Source organism: Lemur catta, chromosome 7 (genome assembly GCF_020740605.2).
Source record: "Lemur catta isolate mLemCat1 chromosome 7, mLemCat1.pri, whole genome shotgun sequence".
Taxonomy (NCBI): domain Eukaryota; kingdom Metazoa; phylum Chordata; class Mammalia; order Primates; family Lemuridae; genus Lemur; species Lemur catta.
The window spans coordinates 36,882,747-36,901,189 of NC_059134.1; the positions used below are offsets into that span (position 1 = coordinate 36,882,747).

At 35.5% G+C, this 18,443-nt stretch overlaps 1 protein-coding gene across 3 annotated transcripts in view; it reads right to left on the reverse strand.

Annotated features, from left to right (window-relative positions):
* CNTN5 (contactin 5) overlaps window positions 1-18,443 on the reverse strand; it is a 1,109,255-nt gene that overhangs the window by 214,122 nt on the left and 876,690 nt on the right. The gene's annotated exons all lie outside the window — the stretch shown is intronic.

The following is an 18,443-nucleotide window of genomic DNA, read 5'->3' on the forward strand; positions in this document are numbered from 1 at the left end:
AAGAATATATCAGAATTAGACTGGGCGCGCTGGCTCACGCCTGTAATCCTAGCACTCTGGGAGGCCGAGGCAGGTGGATCGCTCGAGGTCAGGAGTTTGAGACCAGCCTGAGCAAGAGTGAGACCCCATCTCTACTAAAAATAGAAAGAAATTATCTGGCCAACTAAAAAAATATATATATAGAAAAAATTAGCCAGGCATGGTGGCGCATGCCTGTAGTCCCAGCTACTCGGGAGGCTGAGGCAGTAGGATCGCTTAAGCCCAGGAGTTTGAGGTTGCTGTGAGCTAGGCTGACACCACGGCACTCACTCTAGCCTGGGCAACAGAGCGAGACTCTGTCTCAAAAAAAAAAAAAAAAAGAATATATCACAATTTATCAGTAATTTAGGGTAAGAATCAAGCAGAGGAAGTCACATGAGCACATGAGCAAAGACAATGGAATCCAAAGGGATAGAATAAATTCAGTGAACATAAAAAATTCTGTATCATTCTAACCTAAAAGATACACAGCTGAGGATAAAGAGACAAGGCTAGAAAAGTGGATTGTTCCTCTTTTCAGAAATATGTATTTACTTTAATCTCATCCTTCTTGGGCATTTCCCTTCCTTCCCATTCTCACTGTCAGGATATGAGGCCTGTTTAATGTGAGTGTTTTTGTGTCGCTGGTTTCTTCCATCAAAATTTCATAAAAGCTACTTTTGCAAGCTCCTCTTCTACTCATGTATACCAATATGCCAAGTTTATATCTCTCGACTTGGTTTCCATCATCATAGGTTGATTCAAACCTCCATCCTTATCCTATATTATATTCAAGTGAGAATCCTCACTATTTCAGGATCAGACTGTGTTATTTCCATTTTATGCATTTGATGCTTTTATTTTCCTTATCTGAAACATCATCTTCTTTTCTTCTACCAAACCAAAACCTACCTCTCATTATAGGACTTGTTAAAGTCCCACATCTTCTATGACATCTTTTTGATGATTTGTAGATATCATATCAGTGTTGATACAAGCAAAGTAAGAAAATCTATCCTATTCATAGTTAGACTCACTTACTCTAAGAAGATGTCTAAATTTAAGTTGCAGTTTAGATAGGAAAAATTAGAAAGATTTATCAAGCCAATAGCTGGACATTTTCCCATCTCATTTGCCAAATCTTATAATTATACATGCTAACCAAATTCTGGGAAAGAAACAGGATGCTCTGAATAAAAGGCTATTATATAGGTAACGTAAGCCAAGAGAAAGAAAAACGCTTTTTCTTTATATGACATTTTTCTCTGACACTATTTTTTGATTGACTCATTAATTTGATTAACTAATTAATGAAATAAAAAACATTATTTTTGTACCCAACATGAACCAGGTATGGCAAAAGCAAGTAGTCTACAGATGCTAACTTTAAACAGTTTATAGAATAGTGGATATAAAGATGAATAATTGAATATTTTATGACAATATTAATATAAAAGAATAGGTGCTATCATAAAAGTATGCAGAGCACCAACTAAAAAGAGGGTTGGTCAGGGAAAATGCTCCAAAGAGGATGAGATCTAGGAAGAGTCCTGAAGGATGCATGGGAGTATAGGCACACATGAGCAAACAATGAGAAATCCGTCACGAAGTATTCTGAATACATATTGTGTGCTCAGTATTTTTCTGGACACTGTGAAAACTTTAAGCCATTTTTTAAGCTATTTTTCAATAGGTATTGAAAAGTGCCTAAACAGACACAAAACCATACACAGGACCTGAAACAAATGTGCTTCAGGACCTGATGCAGAATTTATACTGTGTCGGGTTAGAAACAATATTATTAAAACTAGTTTCCTAGCTTTGGAAACTGCAACCAATTAAAACACAATAAATTATAAGAGAGATTGGTATTACTTGAGGCAGGAGTTATGCTAAGAGAAAATATGAAAATGCACAAAATGGATAACTGGAATTAAAAAGAAAAACAATCAAGGTGTTTTTTTTTTTCCAAAGGAAGAGAAAATACCTACATTATGGTAGACCCCAAGAATGTAGTTTAGTCTGTTCATTTATTTATTCAACAAAAACAACAACAAAAGAAATTACCAAGTGACTACTGCATGTAGAGGATGTTGAATACAGGAGATGAAAGGGGAAAGACACAGTTAGTGATGTAATTAGACAGCTTGGTAGAAACAATGTGATAAGTACTGTGATCAAAATCTGGGCCACGTCTCCTGGTAGCACACAGGAGATAATTAATACTTCAGGTGGGGGAGATGTCACAGAGGAGGTAATTGGGAACCGTAAATTGAATGATTTTAATAAAGAGAAAAAAGAGCACAGGCCATTCTAGGCAGAGAGAGACAGACAGCACAAACCAGAAAGAATAAACATTCAAAAAACATTAAAGTACACAGAATGTTCGAAGAATGGCAAGGTAGCCTTGTGTCGTCATCACCTTGTGATGTACAGTGTTCTATAAAATGCCTTAAACCCTTTTGGAACACAGAAAAGTCTAAGCAATAGGCCAACTAATTAAATGTCAGCAAGTGTGCTAGTGGAGGGCACAGGTACCAAGATAGGTTGATCAGACACTAGTAGCTACTTAATCACATAGATCAAGCGTTAAGGTCAATTTTAGTGTTCTGGAAAAAAGGCTGAACTAGGAGTCAGAAAACCCTATTCCTTTTTTCTAGGATGTCCAACCATCCCAGTTTGCCTGAGATATGGAATTTTCAATGCTAAAACTAACACAGTCCTGGGAAAACTAGGATGGCTGGTCATCTTCACTCTGCTGTTAACTTTCTGTATGAACCTGGGCCAGTTACTTGACTTCTCTGAACCTCACTGGTATTTTTGTTTGTTTTGTTTTAAGTATAATTAAGGTAATTAAAATAATTTTTCTACAGAAATTCCTCCATGTCTGTGATAAATTATTGACAAAAATTGGCCAGGTGCGGTGGCTCATGCCTGTAGTCCTAGCACTCTGGGAGGCCAAAGCCGGTGGATTGTTTCAGCTCAGGAGTTTGAGACCAGCCTGAGCAAGAGCAAGAGTCTGTCTCTACTAAAAATAGAAAGAAATTATATGGACAGCTAAAAATATATATAGAAAAATTAGCCGGGCATGGTGGCACATGTCTGTAGTCCCAGCTACTCGGGAGGCTGAGGCAGGAGGATTGCTTGAGCCCAGGAGTCTGAGGTTGCTGTGGGCTAGGCTGATGTCAGGGCACTCTAGCCTGGGTGACAGAGTGAGACTCTGTCTCAAAAAAAAAAAAAAAAAAAAAAATTATTGACAAAAGTGGCTGCAAACATCCCCCTCTCTGTGTCCATTCTTTTTTGCAATATGACTTTGCAGTTTCTCCCACTTATATTCTCCACGCTTTGAGTCTGTGCTGGCCCTATGACTAGGTTTGACCAACGGAATGCGGCAGAAGTGATGCAGAGCCAGGTACAAGGCTAGGCTTTAAGAAACCTTGCAAGATTTCCACTTCTTCTCTTAGAACCCTGCCCACCACCAGGTGAGCATGGCTGGCTAATTTGCTAGAAAATGATAAAATATGTGGACAGCTGGGCTAAGTCAGCCCACTTGTGCTGGACAGATGTGACAGATGTGATGACAGATGTGAAAGAAACCAGCCAAGATTAGACAAAAGGCGACTCAGCCCGCAGCTGATTGCAGACAAAGGATGGTCCCAGGGGAATAACCATCCTGCTGACACAAAGAGCTTCTGGGCAATAATATTTGAAGCCACTGAGTTTTGGGGTGGTTTGTTATGTAGCAACAAGTAGGTCTAAAAGAGACTTTCTAAATTTAAGATAAAGGGGGAGCTACAGTAGACTAATTTGATCTAAAATGAAAGATGTTTCAGCAAGGAGTGTTGTAGTGACAAGAGTTGGGGCTAACTTTTCTTACTTTAAGTAGAATAAGTCTAAAACACAAGCAAACAGACAAACAACACAACACAAAAATCTTTTGGGAATATGGGAATGCCAGTCAAAAAGGGCTCCCTTATGATTGAAGATTTCATATCCTTGGAATCCTAATATTATTTATATTTTGTGATATACTGCAAGTCAGAGGTCATAGTAGATATTTATACCTTTATAATGTCAGTAATCACTACCCCGATGTTATCTTTGAATAGAGCAAAAGATAAATAACATTGCATTCACTTTTTAGTCTGATGACACACATAATTTCTTTGCTTCTAAGTAACTATAATTCATGCTAAGGTGTCCCTGAGTAATTGGACACAAGCTTTAAAACCCTGCAGTACTCATTCTGTACTTAAATAAATACTAATGCAAATGGACCAGAAAGAACATATGCAGTCCCTTAATAGTTGGTGACTTTTAGCTCATAAAACCAACCTATTGGCTTAGCTCATCTTCTTGAAGAATCTTGGTAATTCTGACAATGGGATAAATGGAGAATTTTTTTAAAATGCTCCCCAATTAAATTTCTTTTCCTATGCTCAATTCTGTCCTTTAACATTCACTCATAATTTCAATTGACCTGCTATTGAAGGAAAATACACAGAAATAACAAAAGAATATAATTTTGCCTCCAATATAGAATGTACATTGGATCTCATTGCATGAAAAATGAATAGCTGTTTTTAATAACATCTTGTGACAATGCATGAATCTCGCAGTCCCTAAAAATTTAAGTAACACAACATTTATTATATCTGGAGAACCTTTTATCTCAAGATTTTGAAATGATTCCCAAATGAATGTTAAATCCAGACATCATCTTTCATTCCCTACACTCTACTCTTCCTTTTGATCTCAGTAGAGTAAAAATTTGATTTATCTCATCACATTATTCATTTGCCTGTCATTCAAGCTTTTTAAGATTTTTTTCCCCTTCAGTCAATTGCCAGGAATAACTTCTTTTATTCTGTACAGTTTTTTTTTTTTTTTCATTTTCACTAACATTCCTTCGCATAGGCATAATGACACTCTGCATACAGAAAATCTCTTCTTTTTTAACTCTAACTTCTTTTATTCTCATGGAAAATAAACCTGATTCTCATTATACAGGGAAATATGACATACTGGGATTGATACTCAGCTGAAAATTAGGAGAGGCAGGTTTATGAATTTGAGCAAATCATTTTACCACTTGCATCCTCAGTTTTATTATCTGTAAAATGAGGAAGTTGGACTGAATGATATCTAAGATTCGTTTCATCTTGAATAACATCTGCTCCCTCAATATTAGGCATTGTAGGAATTATGATATATTAGGATTATAAAAGTATTTTCTGCCCCAGAGTGGCTTAGGAAAAAGTGAATTTATATAATATCTCAATGATTAATAATTTTACCAGGTTTTTTTAGTTAAAAATTGGTTGACCCTTCTTAAAGAACACAACATAGTTTTGAAAAAACAAATAGGAGGAAGAGGAAAAGTCTTGGGGAAAGCTGGGTTTCTCTGCTAAGGAGGAAACTTGGAAATTCTGTTCTTCGCCTGCCACTGGGTTTACATTAGCAGCCTGAAGAAGGTTTTACCATCCACTGTGCAAGTTCTGATTTGCCTTTAAATAAACATGAGATGTAAATTTATTTATTTCTTTCTCTCTCCATGTAGTTGGGAGAGAGTTATACAGCAAGTGATAGGGAATTATTGGTCAGAGAGACCAGTAACAGATTTAGAGTAGACTGATATGCTTATAGAAAATGAAGTTCTAGGTAGATTAATCTTACATGGTAGAATATGCAGCCTAGATTTTAGCAGAGCTGAATTTGGAAACTGGATTTAAGTCAATAGGCTGAGATTGTCCACGGGTGATGTGGTAGTCACAGATTGTAAATTTTGGTGACCAATAAGGCCTAGGGAAGCAATCAGTCAAAGAAGGCTGTCATTTCAAACATGGATGGGTAGAAGAATGGCAGCAACAATGACAGAGTTCCCAGGTACAATAGAGATTAGGTTTCAGGGGATAATGTGAAGGAGATATTTATAAACCAGACAGGGGCACGTGCTTCGAGTGGAAGGAACATCACATAGTGTATGTATATGTCAGTGAATCTGTGAATAATAAGTCTTTAACATTGAGCCATGTGCTGTATTAAACATATTGAAAACATAATCTATCTTAATCCTTACAAAAACTATGAAATAGATTGAATAACTTGCCTAGGACCACACACCTAGCAAAGTCTAGCAATGGACTGGCTACACAACTAGTGGGGCCTGGAGCAAAATAAAAACATAGGGTTCCTTGTTGAAAAATTATTAAGAATTTCAATTTGGTGACAATGAAACACTAAGCCAAACATGGGACTCTTGTAAGTATAGTGCTTTGTGCACCTGCACAGGTAGCTGCCCATGAAGTCAGCACTGTCTACCAATAATTAACCCAGGTGTGTTGGAGCCTGTAGCTGCTACCCCATCACATATCCTGGTTCCTTTTCTGTTGAGTGCAGAGTGGAACAGTTTTGATAGAAGTTTAAAACAGTTATTTGACTAGAGATAAAGATACTGACAACAGCTCTTTGCTAAAAAAAGAAAAAAAAAAGGAAACCTACTATCTGTTGAAATGTTTAAATAAATCACCAAAGGCACATACATGGATAAAAACTGACTGAGGTGAGTATTTTATGTTTTTGCTTTCTCTCCCAGGCTTGAGAAACCATCAGAAATAAGCCCAGTAGTTTAAAACAAAAAGGCTTACATGTAGTCCTTGCCTAAGCCTAAACCTGAGACTAAATTATTGATTAGGGGAATGCGTGCCGAAAAGTATGATCATAGTTTTCAAACTTTAAACAACATCTTGTCCTATAATGTTCCAATAGAGCCTTTTTCTTAAAGTCAGTTTTTAAAAAAGAAACAGATCTGTAAGTAACTATACAGAATTCAGCCATGAACATTACACATGTATTTGCTTATGTGGCATGAACATCAACTATGGTGTGCACTGTGATGCCTGTGGTCATAAATGTCTAGACACCAGGAATCTAAATGTGGGTAAGCACTAGATAGTTCTAGACATATTGTGAATTCTTAATAAATAAAGAACAATTATATCAAGACTTCTAGTTTCTTTCACTCAAAAATATATTCCTGGTTTCTGTTGGAGACTCAGTGTAAACTAAGATATTTTGTAATTTCAGGAAAAAATATTTAATATTATACATCCATTATCTAAGACAGAATATAGTTTTTTATTCCATATAGTCTTAGCTTATTAGTTCTTTGTGGAACACCATCATCTAATAAGCAAAGTGGAGAAATCACACTACAATGTGCATGCTTTCCTAAAATATTCAGATCACTGGAATGAAAGTGCCTTATATTTGCTTAGCTTAACTAATTTTTAAACATATTTGCCAAAAGATAGTTTTCAAAAAATGTTGGTTTCCAAATAAAGTCTTAGCTTAAGTGTGTCCTTGAATTCATTAGGTTGTACAGACTGTAAAAAGAATTAGAAAACCCTGACTTGCTTTATTATATCTAGATTCATAAAGTCATCAATTAAAGGGAGGTGTGCACTTAAAAACTTACATCTTTAATAAGTGATCAACAAACCCAAGTTATAGTCTAGAGAGCACCTGAGAGAAGATAGGCCAGATTTGTGAGTCTTGAACTAGGGCAAGGGAAGAGCCATTCTTGTCCTGTAAATCACCATGGGGCTTGGGTGAACCCTGCAGTGCTGCACATGTGTGGCTGAACAGGGACTCAACTCAAACATGGTCATGGAGGGAGACAGAAGTAGATACTGTATGTCACTGCCGAATAGGTTCATATACATATAAATCATCCATAAAGTGAGGCAAGAGGATGGGACTCAGCTTTTTCCAGAAGAATCCAGGTTGAGTGGGGATCTGAGAAACCCAGAAATGATACCAGCTACAGCCTACATGTTAAAGAGCATATGTTGTTGCATTGTCATTGTAAGCATCAGGGCTCCTAACCTACTTCAAGAGAAAGGAAGCTGGAAATTACTGCACTGAAACCAGGTGCACAGGTGAACGCATACTGCCCCCACCCTGTCGCCTCCTCCCTGCACACACACACACACACACACACACAAAGAGGACAATCATATAAAATTTTAAGCATTGATCTCAGTATGGGGGAAGAACAAAGTTCTATTCCACACACATGATTTATACAGGTAGAACAGCTTTAATGTGGTATGCCACCCTCTAAATTTTTAAAACAATTTTATAATAGTGTTTAAAACCAGATAGGGACAGTTTGGAGAGCAAAGCTATATCAAAGGGTTTAGTTAAAATGATTTACTTGTGGGTTTTAAACAGCATTAAGTGGTTTGTGAAAAGTGTTCTGATTTGTGCTTAATATGGATGGTGCTTAAAAGTCTGGGCACCAGAAAGGTGCACCCCTGGAGACACATTTGCCAGGAAAATGCAGGCCTTAAATACAGCTGGGGGTTTGCTTCTAAGGCTGCGTTTCTGAATATAAGCATTTAAACCACCCACAGAGGCTTTGCAGATGCTTCACCGGGTAAATGAAGTAAAGATAAGAAAATTTACACCTCACTGCTATTTTCTTTAAACTTAGTGATAGTTCTAAAAATTCAGTTGACCAGAGACTCAAAAGCTATCTTGAAAATCCATCTCAGTTTAGTTAACATTCCTAAATTAAATAAACAGAGGGAACTGACTCTATTTTTGCTTATAATTTCCTGATTCAATTCTGTGCTATTTTAATTTAATCATACAATAGAGAAACCTTGTCTTTATGTGAATAATATGAGAGTAATCATAATAATAACACTTCTCTTATTATAACTTTTTTTAAATAAGTTCAAAGTGACATATGATGGTGTTTTCTCCAATCCTCATAATATTCTTAATAACTTAGCTTGAATTATTACCATCTAAATGTGCCTTTGGGAAGTTGAGTCATGGAGATATATAAGGTAAGAGCTGCAGAGGATTTGGGCACAAGCATTCCAATGAATTCATTTAAAAGTATATTTTAGCTTCTACAATGTGCAGAGCATCTTTCTAGGCTGTGGGGTTACTGAAGGAAAGGCAAACAAAGCCCCTGCCTCATGGAGCATCTATTCTAGGGAGAAAGACAGATAACAACTGAATAAATAACAATTAACAAACAAGAACATTGCAGATGAGTGATCTGAAGAACATAAATTGAAGTAGTTTGAAAGGGTAACTGGGATGTGGGTATTTTTACAGATAAAGGATCAAGAATGGTCTGAGAAGGTAACATTTGACCTGACACCAAGATATCCAGGAGACAGCAGTGCCACACTCTCAGCGGTAGGTCTTCAAGCTGAGGAGCTAGTTTGCCCTGAGGCAGGAATAAGTCTAGTTTGTGCACAGAGCAGGGAGAGGGATGGTGGGGCTGGACCTTGAGGAAGTGGGGGAATGAGACAATGAGAAAGACAAAGGCAGTAGTCAGCTCTTATCGGGTCTCACATGTCATGGTTTAATTTTATTCTAAATAGTGGGGAAGCCATTGGAAAGCTTCAGAAAATGAACTAACCTGATTCAAGTTATGTTTCAAAGTAAACTCTGGTTGCTGACCAGAGAATGTAGATGGGGCAGGACTGGATAAGGAGGCAGTTGAAGGCCGTTAGAGAGGACAGGCTAGATAAAGTGGTGTGGATTATGTGGGCAGCCGGGGAGACAAAGCAGCTTCGAGGAGTTTGGAAGATTTTATTTCTGTGGTATAAAATGATTAATGACTAGCTGTGCACAGAATACAAATAAATGATAGATATTAAAGAAAAAAATGAATGAGCTTTCCACCATATAAGGACAAAGCAAAAAGGCACTGTCTTTGAACCAGAGTAAGCCCTCACCAGACTCTGAATCTGCTGGTGCCTTGATTTTGAACTTCTCAGCCTCCAGAACTGTGACAAATAAATTTAGAGAGAGAGTGAGAGAGAGAGAGAGAGAGAAAGGAAGAAAGAAAGGAAGAAAGGAAGAAAGGAAGGAAGGGAGGAAGGACGGAAGGAAAGAAGGAAGGAAGGAAGTCTGTCAAGTTTCACTTCTCTTTTTAAATAAAGATGAAATTTAAAGATAAAATATCCAAGTCCATTTCCTCCCAGCAGGTGAGGGTAGCTGGTAGCTCCTGGCCTACTTTAACATGACCACCATCTCTGTTTTTAATGATATTTATAGTAAGAAGGATAGGTGCTGTTTACGGAGAATCTCCCATATGCTAGATGCTGCTTAAGACCATATGCCAAATCTCAGAGTCTCACCCAAATCCTCTGATTTAGTTATCATTGGCTGCATCTCAAAAGTGAGAAATTGAGTCTCAGAAAGATAGTTAGGCAAGTTCAGTATGTAAAAAATAATATGTATTTATTAAGTGCTTAGAAGCATGGGCTGGGGCCAGAGTTCCTAAATGTGAATCTGCCACCCCCACTTACTAACTGTGCAACTGTGATCAGATTATTTCATACTTCCATGACTCGGTTTCTTTGAAAAATGCAAATAATTTAAAAATCAACTTTGTGGGATGAGCTTTTATGTGCAATGTGTTCATGTTTTCCTGTCCTGTTGTTAAACCTGTAATAAATATTATCGATTATTATCATTGCTCAAATCACAAAATTAGTAAGCAGTGATATTCAATTCTCTTTGTTTTTTTTATCTCTGATAATGATTATATCAAGAAATATTGACTATAATGAAAAATGTGAAGTCCAACCAAACATCTTGCAATTAGACAAGTAATTTTTTCTGGTTTATTTACTTACTGGTAACTATCATGAATTGGGAGTGCAAAGATTTCCTAAATATTATTTCAAGTCTTTTGTGTGTGTGTGTGTTTAGTGAATTTTAAAGTATATAAGTCAACAAGCATCTTAGAACAGATGTTAAAAGAAAAGCTTCAAAATATGAATATATAAAATGATCCATTCCAACGGAGGAACCAGTAGTATAGAACCCAAAAATACAATAGATAAAGCATAAACATTCTACATATTTTTCTAGAAAAGCACAAACACTACCATAATCATATCTATATGCAGACATTTTTACAGCTTGCCGTTATCCTGTTTCTACACAGTTATACACACCCACCCCACACACAACACATAGAAAACACATTTAAAGGAAACAGCATCTATAAAGTAATCAAGTAATACAGCTTGGCACACGGTGGTTATTTAGTTATTAGTTGTCTCAATCCAATGACAATGCCAGTGTGCCCAATGATGAAGAGGACAAAAAGTCTCTGAATTGCTGTGGGAAAATCCAAACCTAAGCCATTTGCTGTTTTCCATGTGTGATTATTTTTCATGGAATCTAAAGAAAGTTTCCTTCAAAAAGCCTTTGAGAACATGGTACTTAAAATGTTCCTCTGAATACGCAAGTAGCTTATAAAATACAGGAGCCTTGGGGGTAGTATTCTTTGGGAAAAGTTGTCATTCATGAATAAATTCAACTATACATTTTAACTAAGTATAAAATTTAAAATTATAATAGAATATTGCTATATCCCAGAACCACATTATTTGTCTCTCCCTGAACAATTCCATGCCCTCCCATTCAGAACTAGTCTTTTTGATGCTAGTGTAAATAATTTTCTCACTTTTTGTTTTGATGTATAGACATGCAAATTTAGTTTTGTTTTCTTTTTTATTTAGAAACCCAATTAAGCTCTGCAAACAATTGAAATACTTTTTCTGTAGATTATTTTGGGCTTTCTGCATATGCAGTTAAATCTTTTGCCAATGAGGAAAGTTTTGTTTTTCCTTCCCAATTTTACTAGTATTTTTTTGTCTTTGCGCTGGCTAGGACCTGTATTGAGATGTCTAATATTTGTCTAGTCTATGTTTATTTATTTAATTATTTATATCTTAAAGATAACTTTAGGAGTTCAGGAAATTCCTTTTCCCCCTTGTATATGCTAAAAGATATTTTATAATAAAATATCATAGATGTATTTTATCAAATGCTTTGAGATGATCTTATGATTTTTCTTATTTAATCTTTAATGTAGTAAATTACATTAATTGATTTTCCCATGTTAAACAAACTTGGTTTGCTATGTGAAACCCAACTTAGTTATGTAATATCTTTTTTGGATTTTGTTGTATTCTATTCACAAATATTTTGTTTAGAATTTTTGCATATTTGTTCATGACAGTGATTGGCTTGTATTTTCAGTTCTTATATTCTCCTCGGCAAATTTAGTTCTTAAGGTTATTTTCTTTCTTTTCTATGCTGTGTAATAGCTGAGTAAAATTGGAAGAATTTATTCTTACTTTGTTTGGTAGAACTTTCCAGTAAAAGTATATAGGCCTTAGGTATTTTTGTGGGTGTGTGAAGGTTTTTAACTGCCAATTTAATGTGAACTATTTGGATTTTCCAATTCTTCTTGAGTCAGTTTGGGAAGTCATTTTTTATTTATACATTTCATCTAAGTATCCAAATTTGTTGGCATTCAATTATTAAACATATTCTCTTATTTCCTTTTTAATTTGTCTGCAGCATCTTTGCTTATGTTTCCATTTTTCTCCCCAATATTTTTAATTTCTCTCATTTTTTGTTCACTAGAAATGTGCTAAATGTCTTAGTTCTTTGAAAAGACCAATACTTGGCTTTACCAATCTTTTAATTGTGTTTGATATTTGTTTGTAATTTAAATAATAATTTAATTTTGTTTGTATTTCTTTTTAGTTTAGTTTCACATTCTTTTCAAAAGGTCTTAAGATGGATGCTCAGCTTATTCATTTTCAACTCTCCTCTTTTTTAATATAAGCATTTAGAGCTATAAGTTTTCCCCCAAGTTCTGAAATACAAGGGGAATGTGTTAAATTCTCTCACTATGATAGTGGATTTACCTATTTTTTCTTATTAGCTGACAATTTTCATTTTGCACATTTTGAGACAATGTTATTAGATAATATACAGATTTAGAATTGCTATGTTTGCTTGGTCAATTGAAGCTTTTATTACATAGTGATCATTTCTTTTACAGTTTATTTTTGATATTGATATAGCTAAACAAATTTTGATATTTTGATATTGATGTAGCTAAAGAAATTTTGGGGGTGTTAGTATTTAAATGGTACAGTTTTTCTCACTACTTAACTTTTTTTACTTTTTTTATTTGTATATATTCCTGGGGTACAAGTGCAATTTTGCTACATTGATATTAATATATTGCATGGTGGTGAAGTCAGGGACTTCAGTGCATCCATCATTGGAGCAATGCACATTATATGACCTCCAGTTGCATCCATGTTTCTGCTAGATTTCTGATGAATGATATTTCCATACATGCACATAAGTACTGATTGATTAGTTCCAATTTAATGGTGAGTACATGTGGTGTTTGTTTTTCCATTCTTGTGATACTTCACTTAGAAGAATGGTCTCCAGTTCCATCCAGGATAATACAAGAGGTATTAGTTCACCATTTTTATATGGCTGAGTAGTACTCCATAGTATACATATACCACATTTTATTAATTCATTCAGCTATTGATGGGGACTTCGGTTGTTTCCACATCTTTGCAATTGTGAATTGTGCTGCTATAAACATTCAAGGGCAGATGCTTTTTTAATAGAAAGTCTTTTTTTCCTTTGGCTAAATACCCAGTAGCAGGATTGCTGGATCAAATGGTAGTTCTACTTTTAGTTTCTTAAGGTATCTACATACTACTTTCCATAGAAATTGTACTAGTTTGCAGTCCCACCAGCAGTGTATGGGTGTTCCTATGACTCCACATCCCCACCAACATTTATTGTTTTGGGATATTTTGATAAAAGTCATTCTCACTGGAATTAAGTGAATAAATGGGACCTGATCAAATGAAAAAGCTTCTGCAAAGCCAAGGAAACAATCATTAGCACGAATAGACAACCTACAGAACGGGAGAAAATATTTGCATGCTGTACATCTGGTAAAGGACTGATAACTAGAATCTGTAAAAACCTCAAGCAAATCAGCAAGAAAAAAAATTAAACAACCCCATTAAAAAGTGGGCAAAAGACATGAACAGAAATTTTTCAAAACAAGATAGACTAATGGCCACAAACATGGAAAACTGCTTAAACATCTCTAATCATCAGGGAAATGCAAATCAAAATCACTATTTAAATTTGAACTTTCCTATTTCTTTATGGGGTACACAAAGCTTTTGCAAACAGATGATTGCTAGATTTTTACTTTTAGTTCAGTATTTATAGTAAAATCTGATATGTTTGGGTTTATTTATATTAAATTATTTCATGCTTTCTATTTGTCCCTAATTGGCTATATATTTTTTCCTGTTTTTTGATTAGTAAGCTTTTTTCATTACATTTATTTCCTCAGCTAGTTTGAAAACAGCACACTTTATTTCAAACTTTTTATTCATTACACTAGAAATTTAAAAGGCTTAAACATAGCAAAGTCTACAATTATCAATATATTATTAATTAGTAATATAATTAATATAATCATATATTATTACAAATGATTCAAGCATCTTAGAACACTCACCATCAAATTGGTATTAACTGATCAACACTTAAGTGCACCTATAGTAATAACATTTATCTGGTGTTGGGCAGATGGAAGGTGGGAGGAGGGGATGGCTATATACACACCTCATGCGTGTGGTGCGCACTGTCTGGGGATGGACATGCTTGAAGCTCTCACTCGGGTGGGGCAAGGGCAATATACATAATCTAAACATTTGTACCCCCATAATATGCTGAAATAAAAAAAATTTTAAAAAAAGAACACTTTAACTCCAAATACACTCTCATGTTTTTGTTTTCAGGTTTTTGACTATTTTGCTAGGCTTGTGGGGCTTAAAAATGTTACTGTTTTATGTGAGAAACTTTATCTTTACCTAGATATTAATGCTTTAATCGCTTTTTAATTCTTTGCTGCATCTCAAGTGCTTGGGGTCACTTCTTGTTTGGCACTATCTTAACTAAATTGTTAGAGTGACTTTTCAGGACACCCAGGTAGTATAAATTAGGGTTTTTAGCTGACCTGTAGTTAGAAAACATAAATGAAAGATTCTCCCACCCCCACCGCCATTAGCACTAAGACATGAGACAGATAAATTTATTTATGGTTCTCTGAGAGAGTTGATTTATTTCAAGTTTACAGTTAGGCTCCAGAGTAGCCTTTGTGCTGCGCAGTCTTAAAAGAGGCATCCTCTGGGCTTTGTCTACTTCCTTCTAGGCCCAGTGATGTGTAAAAAACAATGCTTAATGTTAGTAGGTTTAGCAAATGCCCTTAAGGTGAAAGCCAGCCTCAGTGCAGGGCTTACCTCCAGAGTAACCTCAGTGCCTGGGCTTTGAATTTCCTCCTGACTTTTAAATGATTTAAACATTTAAACATTTAAATAATATTTGTTTATGTATTTTATATTCAAGTCATCACTTTAATTCTTTTCTTTTTGGAAGATTGGAGTAGTATATACTTTCCTATAAAAGAAAACTTAAATATATTTAAAACATTGAATAATAACAGTATAATAGATGTTACTCCAAAGTAAATACAAATTGAGTCTTTCAAAGACTATTCTTTGGCTACTAAGGTAAACATAAACTCAACCTGTCTTTCCAAGTTCTTCTCAATTTGTCTGCAGGTATGCAATTATTTCAGTTTATTTCCCATTTTTACATATAATCTACACCATGGCTGCTATGGTTTGGATATTTGACTCCTCCAAATCTCATGTTGAAATTTGATCCCCAGTGTTGGAGGTGGGGCATAATTGGGGTAATAGGAAGTATTTGGATCACTGGGGCAGATCCCTCATGAATGGTTTGGTATAATCCTCTTGTTAATGAGTGAGTTCTCACTGTATTGGTTCCTGAAAGAGCTGGTTGTTAAAAAGAGCCTGGCACCCTCCTCTCCCACCCACTCTTCTTCCCCTCTTGCCATGCGGTCTCTGTACATGCCAGCTTTCTTTCACCATCTGCCATGAGTGGAAGCAGCCTGAAGCCTTTACCAGAATCAGATGCTGATGCCGTGTTTCTTGGGTAGCCTGCAGAGCTGTGAGCCAAATAAACCTATTTTCTTTATAAATTACCCAGTCTCAGTATTGCTTTATGCAACCAAAATGGACTAAGGAACTGGCCAAATAACAGTATTTACTTTCCCCAAAATGTCCTGGATTTGTGATTGTGGCTTTCGCAATTTCTGAACTCTCCTCCTAGAATACGTTCTATCTCTACATGTTAAAATCCTATTCAAAGACAATTTAAAATGGCAGTTCATCCAAGAATTTCACCTTCCACGTAGATTTTGTTTTCTTCTCACTGAGTTCTCAAAGTTTTTTGTATGGTACCATAGAATAAGAACTGATTTTGGATTCAAACAGAAGTGGGCTGTTTTTCTGGCTCCATTACTTGCTATGTAGGTGAACTTAGGCACTCTCTCTAACTTAATAACTTTATTTAAAACAGGGATGATTATATTTTTCCCTATGATATTATCTTATTTTGAGGACTGTAATAAAATAATGCATATGTAAAATACTCAGTGCTCAGTCAGTGGCAGTTATTTTATTCTTACCTTAATGGAGGTAGTTGTTCTATCCTATGTTATAGGTTTCTATCCTAGATTTATTCCCCACTAGACCGATGCTTAGGGGATGAGATTCTTTCTTACTTTTGGTATGAATTGGCACAGTGTTTTACATTCAGTATATGTTGAATGAACTTTTGTTTTCACTGAAATAAATTGAATTGAATATAACTGTGCATAGATCATGTGTCTGTGGCATGAGTGTGAAGGATTTCGGGAATACCACCCCAAAATATGAAACTTGGGTGTGCTCATTATGTTAAATTTAAGGCACTTGGAGATTGGCAGCTGCTGGCAAAGGCCTTCTCTGAACTTCCCTTATCTGCCTTGAGACCGGATTCTTCAGAAAGAATTCAATTATCTTAGATCTCCTTCCCAGGAATCACATCAATTGGGGAGACTGACTCCTCTCACAGGAAAGAATACCTGAGCTGAACACCACACCCAAACTTTGCCACAGGCTATCAGTTTTTCTTTGGGTCCATTTGTTCTCTTCCTCAAAATCATTTTCTGTCTCCTAAGTTGCCTACATATCCCCACTACTATCCCTATGAAAAAAGTATGAAAGCTTCTACATTTCATTAGGTTATTAGGGACACATTTTGCTTCCTGTGATGTCCCTGAGCAGGTAATACATTTGTATTCTTGTTCTCCTGTTAATCTGCCTCGTGTCAGCTTATTTCATCAACTCAATTATCCAAACTTCAGAGGGTAAAGGAAGTTTTTCTCTCCTCTACAAGGTAAAACAAGCGGAGCTCCCATTTACAATTAGAAATTGAGAGGAACAAAATTAGGTGGGTACCTGAAACCTCTAGATGCAAATAAGAACATAGTGATTATCTTAAAATGTAACATATTTTATCATCTACCCATTTTTTCATAAATAACTCTATTATTGGAGAAAGGAGAAGTATGCATGCTAGTAATAAAATTTGTTTTGGAAATTATCTGCAGATTGTTGTCATTGTAATCAAGTTTATCATTATGTCTATGCTCCAATTTGTAACCATCTCTCAAATTCCTATTATGATTCAAAGTTAAATTAGATTCTGATTTATGCAAAAACTGAAAAGAAGTGACTATGTAATTCTCAGAAGAAGTTAAAAATCTTTGCCATACAACACTTTTTTCCTAAACGTCCTCAGAATCCTCTCTCTTCACTATTTTATATTCATTGAAGAGTCACTTGGGGAGGTAGTAGGATCAGTCAGTAGCATGTACTTAGATGCTTCAATTCCCAAGTACTTTAGATGTTGTTTGTATTAAGGACAAATTAAGCTGAAAGTTGTAGTCTGGGGGGCTTTTGGAAAAGAAAAGCCTTTAAGCAATTAATGGCTTGTTCAAGTTGTGCCTATGTGGAGAGCACAACCAGGCAACTTGTGCAGCAATTTATAGTAACTGGGGTAAATGAACCATGGTTAGAAGTAGAATTTATGAACTGTTTGCTAAACTGGTAATTAGCTAGAGATGTAAAGCCACAGACCAGAGGTGCTCATAGTACAACAGAGCCAGAATTATTTTGTTGCCGTTTATAGTTTAAATTGACTGAGTTCCTCAGTGTTACCTCCTGTTGGGAGTTGAGGCCTGCTTTGTTATATTTAACAATTAAGAAAAAAAAGTGAAAATAAGAAATTAACTGGTGGTGTGATCAGGAAAAAAAAGTTTGAAGAACTTAAAGAAGAAACTTTAGCTTTTCTGTGAAGATAAATTTGGGAAATATTAAGAACAAAGGATTTGAGGTTTCCTGATGTGCATGTCTTCTGGTCTTCTGTGTTTCAGTGGATGTTATTAATTTGATGATTTGTGATCAGTGTTACATTATGTAAATATACTATTGAAAATGGAATTATTTGAAAATGTATTTTTTTCCATTTTTATTCAATTGTTTGGCATGGTACATTGTTATTCAATAAATTTGCATTAGGCCAGGTGTGGTGGCTCACGCCTGTAACCTTAGCACTCTGGG